The sequence below is a fragment of the Enhydra lutris genome, unplaced genomic scaffold (genome assembly GCF_002288905.1).
Source record: "Enhydra lutris kenyoni isolate GAN:26980312 unplaced genomic scaffold, ASM228890v2 scaffoldscaffold3, whole genome shotgun sequence".
Lineage (NCBI taxonomy): Eukaryota > Metazoa > Chordata > Mammalia > Carnivora > Mustelidae > Enhydra > Enhydra lutris.
Window position 1 is genome coordinate 13,883,641 of NW_019154087.1, and position 15,660 is coordinate 13,899,300.

Sequence of the window (15,660 nt, forward strand, 5' to 3'; positions counted from 1 at the left end):
GGTGGGGCTCGATCCCAGGACCCTGGGATCATGACCTGAGCCGAAGGCAGAGGCTTTAATCCACTGAGCCACCCAGGCGCCCCTAGTGTGTGTATTTCATTTAGAAATAGTGATTATAGGGGCGCCCGGGCGACGCAGTGGGTTAAAGCCTCTGCCTTCAGCTCAGGTCATGATCCCAGAGTCCTATATCATCGGGCTCTTTACTCAGCGGGGAGCCTGCTTCCTCCTCTCTCTCTCTGCCTGCCTCTCTGCCTACTTGTGATCTCTGTCTGTCAAATAAATAAATAAAATCTTTAAAAAAAATAGTGATTATATAGTTGTATGATTCAAGGCATTTGGAGACAACTACTAGAAAATTAAATTGCAAATTTAAATAAAAAATTAGTCTGCATACTGAAGTCAATCAGAACAATAAAGAAGTCTTTTTACCAGAAAAACATAAATACAGCACTGATGGAGAGAAGCTAGTAATGATCAAGATATGGGGCCACATTTTAGAATAATTTCTCTAATGGCATTGTTATGCAAAAGGTATATCTCAAGTATAACTAAGATTTTTAGCCTAATGGTGCCATTAACTAAAATGTGAAATATAAGGAGTGAGATGAGAAGTATTGAACATAGACAATATATTTAGAAATACAGTCAGTCCAGGCACCTTGGTGGCTAAGTCGGTTAAGGGGCTGACAGTTGGTTTCAGCTTGGGTCATGATCTCAAGGTCCAGGGATTGAGCCCAGAGTCAGGCTCCATATTCAGCACAGAGTCTGCATGATGGTTGTCTCACTCCCTTTCCTTCTGCCCCTCCCCCAACAGATATAAATACAATAAACTCTTTAAAAAAATAAATATGATCAGTTCTGTTTTAATGGGACATAATGCTTTCCTAATAATAACCACACTGCAAAACCACACACACAATAATCATAGGCCTACTGGGGAAAAAGTGGTTAGGGCTACAACACTTGAGAACTTTATCAGAGACCCACTTATAAAAAAGTTGGAAAACAAGAAAAATAGTAGCAGTTACACATATGTCAAATAGTTAGGAACTAAATAAATGCCACAATAAATAAGGAACTTTATCTTGAAAAATACCTGAAGTTTGCTTAAGGAGGTTGGGATTGGAAGAACTGTCAATTGCTGTGTGTAAATTATTTTGGAGTATTTGAAGAATGGTTATCCATAATTGGAGGGGAGTTTGTAATACCAGATGTGGATAGTTACAGCTCACATGTAGCTAACTAAGATAGCATTAAGTGTTTGAGGTATATTTGTATGTGTGTGTGCATGAACGCAAATGCATGTGTGTGTTTTGTCTATTCTTACTTGGCTTTGTTCAATTGAACACAGTTCTCTGTATTCATCAAATATTTATGTCAGAGGGAATTGCACATAAGTAAATACAAATTTGAGTTATATTCAAATTATTTCTTATACATATCAATCACATTAAAACAAAATGTATAAAACAAACCTCATAGAAAAATTGAATTTATGTAGTAGAGGTTTAGAAGTAAATGAGATAGTCCACTGAAGAAATTTAAGATTTAACAATACCCATAACTTAAACTGGAGTTACTGCCATGCACATCCAAACAATTATTTTTTTATTAAATTAAATTCATCTAACAAATGCAAAAGTGGGAACTACAGATGATTGATACAGACATGAAGATCTATTGTTCCAGAGGCAATATACTGTATGGATTTAGTGAAAAGTGTTTGGAATCAGAGAGATTTGTATTCCAAATAATTAGCTTTACCACTTGTTACCTTGGCAACCAGATTTTTTTAATTCCCTAATGGCTCTGGTTTTCTCAGATGTAAAATGTGAATGTAAATATTACCTTGTGAGTATAAGGTGGAGTAACCTTAGCATAATGCTTGATTCATAGGAGACACTGTCCACCTTGTGCCCATCCCTCATGTTTCCATTTCAGTATACCTACGTCTTTTGTCCACCCACACAGCAGGATGGAAGTGCTGGAAGATTATGACCTTGGTGGAAACACATAACCAGTCACATACTGGAGTATTTGTATAAAAACCTCAGTGTTCTCATTTCTCAGTTGGGATAATTCTGAGTATTACATCCCACACTGGTTCCCAGAGAATTCCTAGGAGATTAAACTCTAGTCACCCACAGTAGATATTGGCTTGATAAGCTACCTTCTTTTCCCAATTTCTTTACCCCACTTCCCTACCAGTATTTCTTTTCTAAATAAACACCTGAGGGGTGCATGGCTGGCAGAGTCGGTTAAGCATCCAACTCCTGGTTTTGGCTCAGGACATGATCTGAGGTCCTGGGATCTAGTCCTGAGTTGGGGGTCCATGCTCAGCATGGAGTCTGTTTGAGATTCTCTCTCTCCCTCTCCTTCTGCCCATCCTGCTTGTGCTCCCCACCTCAAATAAATAAATAAAATCTTTAAATAAGTAAACAAACAAATATCTGAACTCCTCTGTCAGGGACTATTTCTGTGAAGCCTAAAATAATAGATTAATGAATAAATGACCTAATTATTTTTGGTTTTAGATTATTATTATTACAAAGAGTTATTTTATCTATTGGTTTATTAGTTGTAGTTACAACTTCAGTCAGGTTGGCTTTTAAACCCCATTAATGTTTTTTATTCATGCTAATCCTGTTGTATCGCCTTACCTATTTTACGCACAAATGAAATTGCTATATTTTCTTCAGGTCATGCCTGAAGTCCTATGCCCTTCATAAAATCTTTGATAATTTCAGCCTACCTGGAGACTTTATAACATACTGTGTTAAATCTTAGTTCCTCCAGCCCAACTGTACTTCTCTCTCACTTTTCAGATTAGAATCTGTATTCTTTCATATTTCTTGAAGTATGAGATTCAGACTCTGGTTTAATAAAAATTTTCTTAATAGAATAAGACAAAATTTGAAAGATAATTTCAGGATGTTCAACAGATGCATGGTTATATGGCTCAATGTCCTAGGATCAGGGTTTTAGAAAGAAGATTTGAGTATTTGAGCAGTTCTTCTACCTGAGTGCAAGTACAGACTTGTGGGAGTCAATGCCTCCATCCACTACCTTAGGTGATTCATGTAGTGAAAATCTTGTATCAAAATATGTCAGAGGATGTCTAATCTGAATACAGATTCACCTCAGCAAGAACAGAAGAAAGCTGAGAACACCTGGATGTTTAAGTTACACAGACTATGTGTCCTAAAACAGAGAGCTTTGAATAAAACTCCCTAAGAGATTACTGGGATTCCCCAGAATCAGTTTAAGTAAAATTCAACCTACTAAAATTTTTGATTCTGTTGAGAATAATTAGGCATCCTTTAATAAAATAATAAAACTTTGTAGCAATCTATTTGTGTATTTGTTTTATTTTGTCTTCCAAGCAATGCACACAGACTTGTTTACATAGTCACACCATAATTTTACTGTATGTTTGTTGTTTTTGCTACTTTATTCCTTACACATAATTTAAATTTTCATATTTTTAAAAAGATTTTATTATTTATTTATTGATTTATTTGTGAGAGACAGAGAACATGGTGGGGAGAGGGGCAAAGGGAGAGAGAAAACCAGATTCTCCACTGAACAAGAAGCCTGACACGGGGCTTGATCTCAGGACCCTGAGATCATAATTTGAGCAAAGGGAGACACCTAACCTAGTGAGCCACCTAGGTGCTCCTTAAATTTTCCTATTTTAATAAAACTTTTTTCACATATGTGTTATGATCACATTCACTGAAGCATTTTTTTTTAAAGCATGGTTATATAAGAGTTGGAAAGAGAGGAAGAAAGTAGATAAAGAGAACAGGAGAAGCAAACAGTAAGCTTACTATTTTTAGTTTTCCTCTTAGGTCTTGGGAATCTTGGTATGTAAAACATGATCTTTGTCTTTAAAAGCTGAAAATTAAAATTTTCTAACTTTTAAATTCACAATAAGTGAATAGGAAATATTTTTAAACCCAAACCTTATGTACATTGTACATTATATATGTATAAATATGTGTGTGTGAATAACACACATGTATATATGCATGAGACATGTATACATAAGACATGTATATATGAGACATGTATACATATGGATATACACACACATGCACACACACAAAACATGTATGAGACATATATATATATATGAGACATGTATATATATGGATATACACACATATATATGGATATACACACACATGCACACACACAAAACCAGGGAGGAAAGCGTTAATTTACCACTTCCAATGCTAACTACCTCATATCAAGAGTCTGGGTGAGCTAGCTTAGGTGGTGTTTCTACCCTTTGGACAAATCATTGTGCACATGGCCTCTTTTGGAAATTAGAAAGGGGCATTATTCTAAAGGAAGATGAGAATAATTTCCAGAAAAAAAAAATAGAGAAAGAAGTACCATGCAGATAAAAACAATGAATCATGGGCTAGCTCTCTCTCCCTCTCTCTCTCTCTCTCTGTCTATATATATATATATATATATATATATATATATATATATATATATGAGAGTTATATAACTCTCATATATGAGAGTTACTAGGCATTCTTTTTTTTTGGTAAAGGGGCAGATAATATTTTAGGCTTTATAGGCCATAAGGTCTCTGTGTTAACTACTCTACTCTACCTCTAGTGTAAAATATCTAAACAAATAGCTTTTATGTTCCAATAAATCTTTATTTATGGAAATGGGTGAGTACCTGAATTTGGCCCACTGGCTATAGTTTTCTGACCCCAGAGATAGGTCTTCATAATCTGTACATAAACACAATATGGTATAAGAGATATAACTGATTCTAAACAGTTTTGAAGATAAAAGGAAAAAAAAAACTTAGTTAATGAGGAGGGTATTACAGTGATAGTAAACTTTAAGTTCAATGAATAAGTAGATGGAGTGTTCCAGAAAATAAATGGAAAGAGCCATTCCAAGTAGAAAAAAGAGTATGGAAAGTTATAAAGTCATGAAAGAGTGACAACATATTTGAGAAATAGGACATGCTTTATGGTAGAAAAAAAATTGAGGGATTGTAGTTTGGCCAGGTGTGACTGGAGAGAAGTTGTGACCAAACTGTTGTGGCATTTTATGCTGTCAGGGTAAGAAGATTAAAATCATCTTTTTGCCAAAGAGAACATGAGGAAGTCAATAACTAGTATTTTGCAATCTTCCTTCCATCCCATGAATAGAAATACAATCAAATAGCGTTTATTACTCAAATTATATTCCTGGGAGTCCTTGCATTATTTGACCATAGGAAAACCAGGAACTCTTAAGCTTACTCCCATCTTTCACATTTAATTCCAGAGTTTAGGGTTTTTCTTTTGTATCATGAACTTGTTATCAATCTCAAATTATAACATAAGTTCCTTATAGAAAGTTGTGAATATACGAAAAAAACATAAAATTAAAATGAAATAAATTATCAATGAGGATAAAGCTAAATGTCATTGTATATCATGAAATGTATATCACCTTTCAATCATAAAAAATCCTTTCTTTTAAATGATTTTTAAAAATATAAAAATATTGGGGCACCTGGGTGGCTCAGTGGGTTAAAGCCTCTGCCTTCGGCTCGGGTTATGATCCCAGTCCTGGGATCTAACCCCGCATTGGCCTCTCTGCTCGGCGGGGAGCCTGCTTCCTCCTCTCTCTCTGCCTGCCTCTCTGCCTACTTGTGATCTGTCAAATAAATAAATAAAATCTTGAAAAAAAAAATTTTAGGGGCACCTGGGTGGCTCAGATGTTAAGTATCTGCCTTTGGCTCAGGTCATGATCAGGGTCCTGGGATCAAACCCCGCAAATGGCTCCCTGCTCAGCAGGAAGCCTGTTTCTCCCTCTCCCACTGCCCCTGCTTGTGTTCCCTCTGTCCCTGTCTCTCTCTGTCAAATAAACAAATAAAATCTTTAAAAAATATATATATATAGAGGCACCTGGGTGGCTCAGTGGGTTAAAGCCTCTGCCTTCGGCTCCGGTCATTATCTCAGGGTCCTGGGATCAGGCCCTGCATCAGGCTCCCTGCTCGGCGGGGAGTCTGCTCCACTCCCCCCTGCCCCCTGCCTGCCTCTCCGCCTACTTGTGATCTTTGTCTGTCAAATAAATAAATAAAAATCTTTTAAAAATATATATACACATATAAATATTTTAAATAAAAGTTATTTTTAGTAATTGGAATTTTAATGTGCAAAATCTACTTAACAAAAAGTATAGCTATTTGCAGAATGATATGCTGGACACAACATAAGATGAGCTCTGTAGCCTTCAGAAGCCAACAATAAGGATACAATCCTATCAGACAGAAAAGGATGTTGGAATAACAAATAAGAGTAGATTGTCCAATATTGAGTAGTATGTTATGGATTATGAGTCTTAGGAAAATGAGTGTTGCCAGCTAAACTATTAAATTGGAAAATTTATCATTTACTTGATAAATTTCAATTTATCATAAATTTCATAAATATAATAAATTTTTAATTTATCATTTATTTGAAAATGTATCATCCCTGTCAGGTATGTCAGATAGATATTTAATTCATTAAACAAAGTGACTGGAGGTTTTTGAGGCACCACACCTATGAATTCAGTGGTGAATGAGAAAGTGGTGGTCTTTTCTATCTTTGTTCTTACATCCTATTGTGGACACAGTTGCTAAACAAGAAACATACAATATAATTTCAGAAAGTTATACAGACTTTAAGGAAAATAGAAAAATGTAAACAAGAATGACAGTCTGTGTTGAAGGCAACCTTACATAGACCGTTCTGGGAAGAAGTCTCCTCAGAGGTTATATTCAAAGGAGACAGACAATAAGGGAGCAAATGTTTCAGGTAGTGGAGAAGTAAGATCACAGAATCCAAGATGGAGAGATCTTGTCATATAATTAAAATTTGGCTTGTTTTTGTCATTCATTCCTGCAAGGAAATCTCTAAATCCTTAAATTTTCTCATGTTGGGAGTGTGTTATTCACAGTGACCCCTGAGTTTATAATCATGAGGTAACTTAGGTGGAGTCTAACCACTCCAGAAAAAACTGTGTTACTACAGAATTGGGATTGGGGTTTTCACCCAGATATCAGGTTTCCTGGGAGAGAAGGAGAATTGGGAGGTTGAACTTAATCTGGTCAATAAGTCAATCAATCATGTTTATGTAATGAAACTCCAGTAAAAGCTCAATAAAAACAAACAAACAAACAAAAATAAAAAAAAAAAAAAAAACAAGGCTTGAGTGAGGCTTCCTGGTTGGGGATACACACTGACATGCCAGAAGAATGATGATCCTGAGGACAGGGAAGCTCCATGTTTAATACTCTCCCATCCTCACTCCGTGTGTCTTTTCATTTGGCTGGTCTTGATTTGCTTCCTTTAACATAAAATTGCATTTATAATTACAGTGTTTTCCTGAGTGTGAGTCATTGTAGCAAATTATCCAATCTGAGAGGCCATGGGAACCACTGGATTTGTAGCCAATTAATCAGCTGTACAGGTGGCTGGTGAATCTCAGAGTTTGCAGTTGATGTCTGAAATGAGGGGTGTCCTGTGGAGAGTGAGCCCTCAACCTGAGAAGTCCACACTAATTCCAGCTAGTTAGCATCTGAATTACATTGCAGAATTGAAGACAAAGGAGGAATAGAAAGAAGGCAAATTTGTGCTTGGAAACAAGCAAGAGAGAACAAGATAAGCACAGACCAAACCCTGGGGTGGAAGTGCAAAATATGAAGTTTGGGTATATTTTTCTAAGTGCAATGGAAGCTTGTAAAATATTTTTAGCAGATGAGTTATGGAAATAGAATTATGGCTACACATTACCTTGGATGCTATGTGGAAAACCGGAGACTGGTTGTAGGTTACAATTATCCTTCTAGTGAAGATAATCCAGGCATGTTCCCAGTGGAAAGGAGATATTGTGAATTATTTTGGTGTTAGAGCCTACAGGGTTTGCAGCTGCATTGGATATGGAGGAGAGGGATTAGGAAAAACCAAGGAATTATTTTTAAGTATTGGTCTTAAAGTAGTAATTACTCAGATGAAGAATGAAGGGGGAGGAACTGATCTATTAAGAGGGATGGAGAGAATTGTGTGTATCTTAATTGCTTACTGTAGTAGTAGAAAAATGACTCTTCTAAAAACATCTACATCCTAATCTCTGACACTTATGTATATGTTTCTTGACACAGCAGAGGGAAATTAAGGTTGGAAATGAGATTAGAGTTGCTAATCAGCTGACCTTGGAAATAGGGAGATTAGCCTGTTTTATCTGGATGGGCCAGAATAATTACAAGGTTCTTTAAAAATAAGAGAGAGAGGCAGAAGAGGGAGACCTAGGAAGATGCAAGAGTGAGAAGGACTCAGCTCCATAATGCTGCCTTTAAAAGTGGAGGAGGGGTCCATAAAGCCAGGAATGCAGGTGGCTTCTAGAAGCTGGAAAAGGCAAGCAAATATGTTCTCTCATAGCACCTCCAGAGGGGAACCCTATCCTACTGACACCTTGATTTTAGCCCCAGGGACACCTATGACACAGTTCTAATCTACAAAAATGTATTATAATAAATTTGTGAGGTTTTAAGATGGTAAATTTGTGGTAATTTGTTACAGCAACAATGAGAAACTAATACATCTATTAATCATTCAGGAGGAGGTTTTCAGAAAGAGAACAGTTTATAAGTCTATAGTTCAGAGAAGAGGCTGGATATAGAGATGTAAGCATGAAGGTCAAGGGCACATTAACAAAGGACAGATTAGCAAGAGGAAGACAGATGAGATCATCAATATGTTGTGATAGATACAGTTTTGCATTGGGGATGTCTAATATTACATAATTACTTTGTAGTACAATGGGTGAATACCTGAGTGGGTGTCAAGAGATGCATGTAAAACCTTATTTGATTTCTGACATATCTTTTATATTGTGAATAATTTTATTTTAAAGTGCTCAAAGCTATACCTATACAAATTGTATATTTTTCATTTAGTACATTTTTAACATTTAAAACCTAGTGTAAAAATTAACATATATGCAGGATACAAAAAAAAATATATAGTCCATAGTAGAAAATTGGAAGGGTTTTTGTTTGTTTTCTTTCTCTTCTTCCATACAAGTTCATGCTTCCTGACAACCACTGAGGAAATTCCAAGACAGCACTGATTCAGTGTAAGAATAAGTAATATTCTCTTTGCAAACAATAACTACTATCTCTCAAAGGATCACAAAATAAATATTAATAAATATTCTTATTTATTAATAAATAGATAATAGATGATAGATAATAAATAAAATCATTTATTAATAAATAAATATAAACAGTCTAGACTCTGCCATGTCTATTGCTTTGAGAGATGATGAAAGTTATTACACATAAATTGTCAGCAATTAGACTCTCTTTTCCTTTGTTTAACAAATATATATCAAAAGTATCCTAGAGCAACACTGTATTTAACTAGTCAAATTGTTGAGCCACTTATAGTGTGAGGGTTACTTCCCCTGCCATCAGTAGGATTTCCTTGAGACAATAATGAATTCTATGGATCCTATCTTATTCTGTCCAGTTGAAAAGACTTTGCTATTTATGAGTAGAAAAAGGCCATTTTTTCCTTGAAAAAGTAAATGAAAGTGAAGTGAAAAAAAGCATTGCTGGAGCATACATCTTGAGAAAGCTGCTTCGTGAGGGGGAGAAAAAAAGAGCAAGTTGTGAGAAGCTGGCCCTTTACAGTCAGGTGATGGCTTTCACTGGCATCAGTTAAGTTTAAAGACACCATGAAATTGTGTGACATTGCATCGAAAAGCTTTTAGACCTCTCTTTGGATACAAAATGCAGGTTTCATGTAACTTTTATCTCTCCAAGCTAGTGGAGAGGAGGGCAATGATGTTTCTACTTTAAAGCACACTGAGTTACTGCTGCAGAATCCAAATGCAGCCGTACAAGAATTGGTTACAGCTTATTTTCTATTGTATTTTTTTAAACTGCAGTGTTTTAAAGATTGATTTTTTAATACTAAGGGTTAGCTGCTATATAGGTATTTTGAACCCAGTTGCATTGCTATGTTCTATAAAAGTTAAAAAAATACCAATCCAATTAAAGACCTTTCAGCATTTGCAAAAAAGTTTGCAACTTTGAATTATGGGAGGTTTGACAAAACCTGAGTATAACTATGGCAACACTTGTTTGTAATAAGAGGTCTGCTTTGATGAAAAATGAACTCTCATTGCATTTTATTTGTGGTTCTGGGATGTCTTCAAGTATTATGAAAGTAAATCACACCACTTTCTTGAAGAGGTGAAGAGTTTTCCTTTATTTCTCTTTTGGACAGACATCATTTTCTGTTTATTTTTGCCTAGTGATAATATGAAATTTGAGGTATGTAAGTGTACAATTTGAAAGCCTTGGATTTACATATGAATTTCGTGACCCATCACCACAATCAAAATGATGAGCATATCCATTATGACTTAAAGTTTCCTCCTGCCTCTTTGCAATGCCTCCCTCCTGTCCCTATTCCCTATCCCCAGACAACTACTGATCTGCTATGTTAAAGTGGGTCTCTTAGCATGATTTTGAATTTATATAAAGGAAATTTCAGAGCATATATACTTAATTGTAGTCTCATTTTTTACTCATATAATTATTTTGAGATTTATTATATTGTAGAATGAATTGATAGTTAATTTATTTTTACTGCTGCATAGTATTCTATTATATGGAAACCCTACAATTTGTGCTTATTTATATGTTTATGGATATTACAAATAAAGTTTTCTGTGATTATAACTTGCATCTGCCTAGTATTAATGATGTTGAACATGTTTTCAAGGGTTTGTTGTTCATCTATCTTCTTGGAAACATTTCCAAATCTTTGCACCCCCCCAAAAAAATTGGGTCATATAATTTATAATAACTTTCATTATGAGTTTGAGTTTTTAGAGTTTTATCTAAAGAACATATTCTGGGGGCTCCTGGGTGGATTAGTCAGTTGAGCCTCCAACTCTTCTTGATTTCAGCTCTGATCATGGTCTCAGGGTCCTGAGATTGAGGCCTACATCAGGGTTCTGCTTATCCCTCTCCCTCTGCTCCTTCCCCTGCTGTCTCTCTCCCTCTCAAACAAATAAATAAATAAAATCTTAAAAATAATAAAGAACATATTCTGGACATAAGCTCTTTATGAAATGCTGATGTGCAAATATTTTCTCCAAGTCTGTGGCTTGTCTTTTCATTTAGCCATGAAGGAAGAAGAAAGTGTCAACTATCTTTTTCTTGTTGGACCAAGAAATTCTACATGTATCCATGCTTTACAGAAATACAAAGGGGGCAGTTATAATATTATATCAGGCAGCAACTATAATTATAGAATTTGGTTAGAAGCCATAAACTTTTAAACAAGAGAGCGTACTTCAATTTCCTCAATAAGTGTCTTAAAAGATTTCCTTCCAAGGAGAATTTTGCAATAATAAAAAATAGAACAGGATTGTACTTTTAAAATACAAGCCTCCACATTTGACAAGAAATAAGACTAGTAGTCTTTCTCCGATTGACTTATTTCGGTAAGCATGATACCCTCTAGTTCCATCCACGTCTTCGCAAATGGCAAGATTTCCTCATATGATCTCCCTGATATGAGGAAGTGGAGATGCAACATGGGGGGTTCAGGGGGTAGGAGAAGAATAAATGAAACAAGATGGGATTGGGAGGGAGACAAACCATAAGTGACTCTTAATCTCACAAAACAAACTGAGGTTGCTGGGGGAGTGGGGCTGGGAGAGAGGGGTGGGGTTATGGACATTGGGGAGGGTATGTGCTATGGTGAATACTGTGAAGTGTGTAAACCTGGCGATTCACAGACCTGTACCCCTGTGGATAAAAATATATGTTTATAAAAAATAAAAAATTAAAAGAAAAAAGAAATAAGGCTAGTATTTGGGGAATATTTTCAATGATTTATCAGCTCCGACTTTATGAATTTCAATGTTTTTTTCCACCTGTATGGTTGTGATAAACAAGATATTTTCTTTTTGAGATTATTTTCATCATCATTACTCTCAAGTCTAAGCAAAATAATTTTACAGTTAACACCAAAGAGAGCAGGCTTAAAGTTTAAAATGCTTAAATTTACATTATAGGAAAATAAAATGGCAGAGAAGATTGTGTTACCAAAAAGATTGTGTACCAAATAGAAGGGCATTTAAAGTTTGACTTCTATATCAATAATCATTTGATTGAAAGAAAGAAGAAAGAAACAGAAATCTTTCCAAATGAGCCTAAGTAAAATGTTATAAGTAAACTGAGACATATTGTGGAACTTATGAGCAACATCCCTAGCAAGACCTTAAAAGAAACTGAAAGTGTACACCTCCAGAAAAATTAATGCATCTATTTCTTCTTTTCTCATACTTGTTAGGGTCCTGTCCTCAATTGAACATTTGTTTATTCATTCCTTGTTTCTGCTAATAAGTTCCCTCTTCATGATTTGACCTGTATGGCCCCAATGTTGTGACTTCAATATAGCAAACTTAGCACCTGGGTCACCATGTCTTTAAGGACTGGACCTCATATATAACCAAAACAAGTCTCACCATATCCCAACTCTAATTTCCTGAGGTTGAGTTATTATATCTTTTGACAAATAAGGCTATTAATGATGAACAAGGTAGAAGGTGGTGTTGGAGTGAATTTGGACATATTGTTCTGTCTGTACATCTGGTATTGTGAGAGCTGACTCTAGATAGATGGGAGATCTTCAGATCTGTGACAAGCTTAGTCTGAAACTCCAAAATGACGGACTATGTGAGTAGTGCCAGAAATGTTCAAATGTACTAAAGTATTCTCCCACATTGAATTTTAAAAAAAAATTTACATTTTTACTATTTCCCAATCATTCTCTCAATCCTTTCTACCTCTCTGTAGCCAGCTCAACTGGGATGGGAAAGAATATGTTATATAAAAAGGTTGCTTTGGAGTGCCTGAGTGGCTCAGTTGGTTAAGTGTCTGCTTTTGGCTCAGGTCATGATCCCCAGGTCCTAGGATCAAGCCCCACAACAGGCTCTCTGCTCAGCAGCAAGTTTGCTTCTTCTTCTCCCTGCTCATACTTTCTTTCTCATTCTCTCTTTTGATCAAATAAATAAATAAATAAATAAGGGTTTCCTTTTGCAAAAGTCTAAGAAACCTAACCTGGGAAGAAAGGTATAACATGTAGAAGAAAAAAAGAAGAAAATCATAAGTGATCTGGGTACATCAACTTGCTATATTAAGCTAATTTGCCACAATTGTACCAAAAAATAATAAAATTACAATGTCTTTGCATTTCTATTTTCTATTAAATTTATCTCAAAATAATTTGCATTTTCTAATGCACACGAGTCTTTCTTCATTGCGTCTGTCAAGAAATAAAAAAAAAAGGACTACACATAAAGAAATAAATTGAATGGTAATGAGCATTTTTTCTATTTATATATTTATATTTACTTACATGTGAAAATATTTTATGAAGGCAGAAAACAATGCCTTGTTAAGTGAAAATGTGACTCCTTCAGATTCTGCAATTTTTACTGAAATGTAAAGTCTTAAGAAAAACAGCTAAAGTTTTTTAGCTTAGAAATACAATGTCAGACAACAAATATGCTCTTTTTAGAAAATAAAAAAGAATTATTTATTTTAGAGAGAAAGAGAGAGTGTGTGCATGAGCAGGAGGAGGGGCAGAGGGAGACAATCTCAAGCTGACTCCCTGCTGAGTGAAGAGCCAGACAGGGGCTCCACCTGGGGTCTTCCTCATGACCCTGAGATCATGACCTGAGCTGAAATCAGGAGTCAGACATTCAACCAACTGAGCCAGCCAGGCACCCAGGAAACAAAGATATTCTTGATACATATGTTGTTGGCAGTCTATACCAGTTCCAGTGGATCTAGAAATTGTCAAATCTGTAAAGACCATTTACAGATAAGAGAGTAAATGCACCTTAACTCAGGAAAAGTAGCTATAGTCCATTTCTATTATTATTATATTTTTGATTCTTTTACTACCTTGAAAGTGTGTTTCTAATCTCATGGTTTCCTATAATCTTATTTCTTTATATTGTAAACATAACCTTATCTCTAATGTTGGAATACATTTAGAGTAGATTTCAGGTAAGCATAGCTTAGATAACTGATTTATATTTTATAAAGCATTGCTTCTTTATTTTATTTTTCAAGTTTTTTTTTTATTTGTTTATTTGTCATAGAAAGAGACAGAGAGAGAGCACAAGAGGGAGAGGCAGGTAGAGGGAGAAGTAGGCTCCCTGCTAAGTAAGGAGACAAAGGCAGACTTGATCCCAGGTTGTTGGGATCATGACCTGAGCCAAGGGCAGACACTTAACTGACTGAGCCACCCAGGAGTCCCAAACATTGTTTCTTTCTGTTGCTTTCTTATGCTTTAAAACAAGGAAAAATATGCTATGTACGGCAATAAAAATATCAGAAAAATTCTTATTACTATTATTGTATTTCTAGATGTGGCATAAAGAATCTCAAGTTAGAGTCAAAACAAATTGAATTATCCAAATTATATCTTAATAACTTTATTCAGAATAAATTTATTAATGACTGTTTAAATATTACAAAGAATACAAATTAGTCACTAATTGAATAATAAGATTAAAATATTTCTCATTTAAAAGTTTTTATAAATTCTGCCAAATTGCAATATGGTATGGTGAATGGTTCCTGGATTAAAAACTTGTTATTGGTAAAAACTTTTCTTCATTAATTTCTTGTTCGTGTGACTCTGAATAAAACAAAAGCACTTTAGGTCTTGAAATCTTAGTTTGTTCATCTATAATTAGGATTAACCATATTTCCTTACTTCAAATATATCTCTCTGATATTGGGATAGAGAATATGTAACTCAGAAGATCAACTTGTCAGTTTACAGCATATTAAGTATTGCAAGGTTATTCTCTTTCTGTAATGAACTGAATCATGAGTTGTCACTATCACTTTGATTATTAATTGAGATAATTTACTTACATTAGTTTGAGTATAAATTGTGAAGTCTTATGGAATAGATCAAACTTGAAGAAATATGAAGAGTGACTTCAAAGAAATATTACTTAGGTCTCAAAAATGTCTCAAAACTTATTAGCTGTGTTACCAAAAAAATGGATATTTAATTAAAGGAAGATAAAACCCAAAATTAATAACAAGAATATTCCAAATATGAAGTTAAAACAAGCTGCAGATATTTCTCAAATCACCTATTTATACAAATACTTGAATGAAGTGATACTATGTGCACAAATGTGTAAAATTGTTTTCAGTATTAAAGAAAATCACATATTTCTTATAGTAATATAAGAAAAACAAAACTGTGTTTTGTCTTATTGGGTTATCAATCCCATAAATATTAAAATAAGTCAGATAATATAAGGGAGAGACATACATATTTATATTTATAATATTTATACATATAATGTATATGTGTACATATAATATTTATAACATAAATATTATAAAACAATGTTAGGACCTTCTATTTTTGTTCAAGATGGAATAATAATGCATTGCTTCCTAAAAAAAAACAAAAATTAGACAAAATATTTGAAACAATAACACTCATAACATTGGATATCAAGAATGACAAAGGAAAGGAAACGAGGTAACCTACTTTCCAGTCTACAGCACAGGGAGGAAAATCTTAAGTC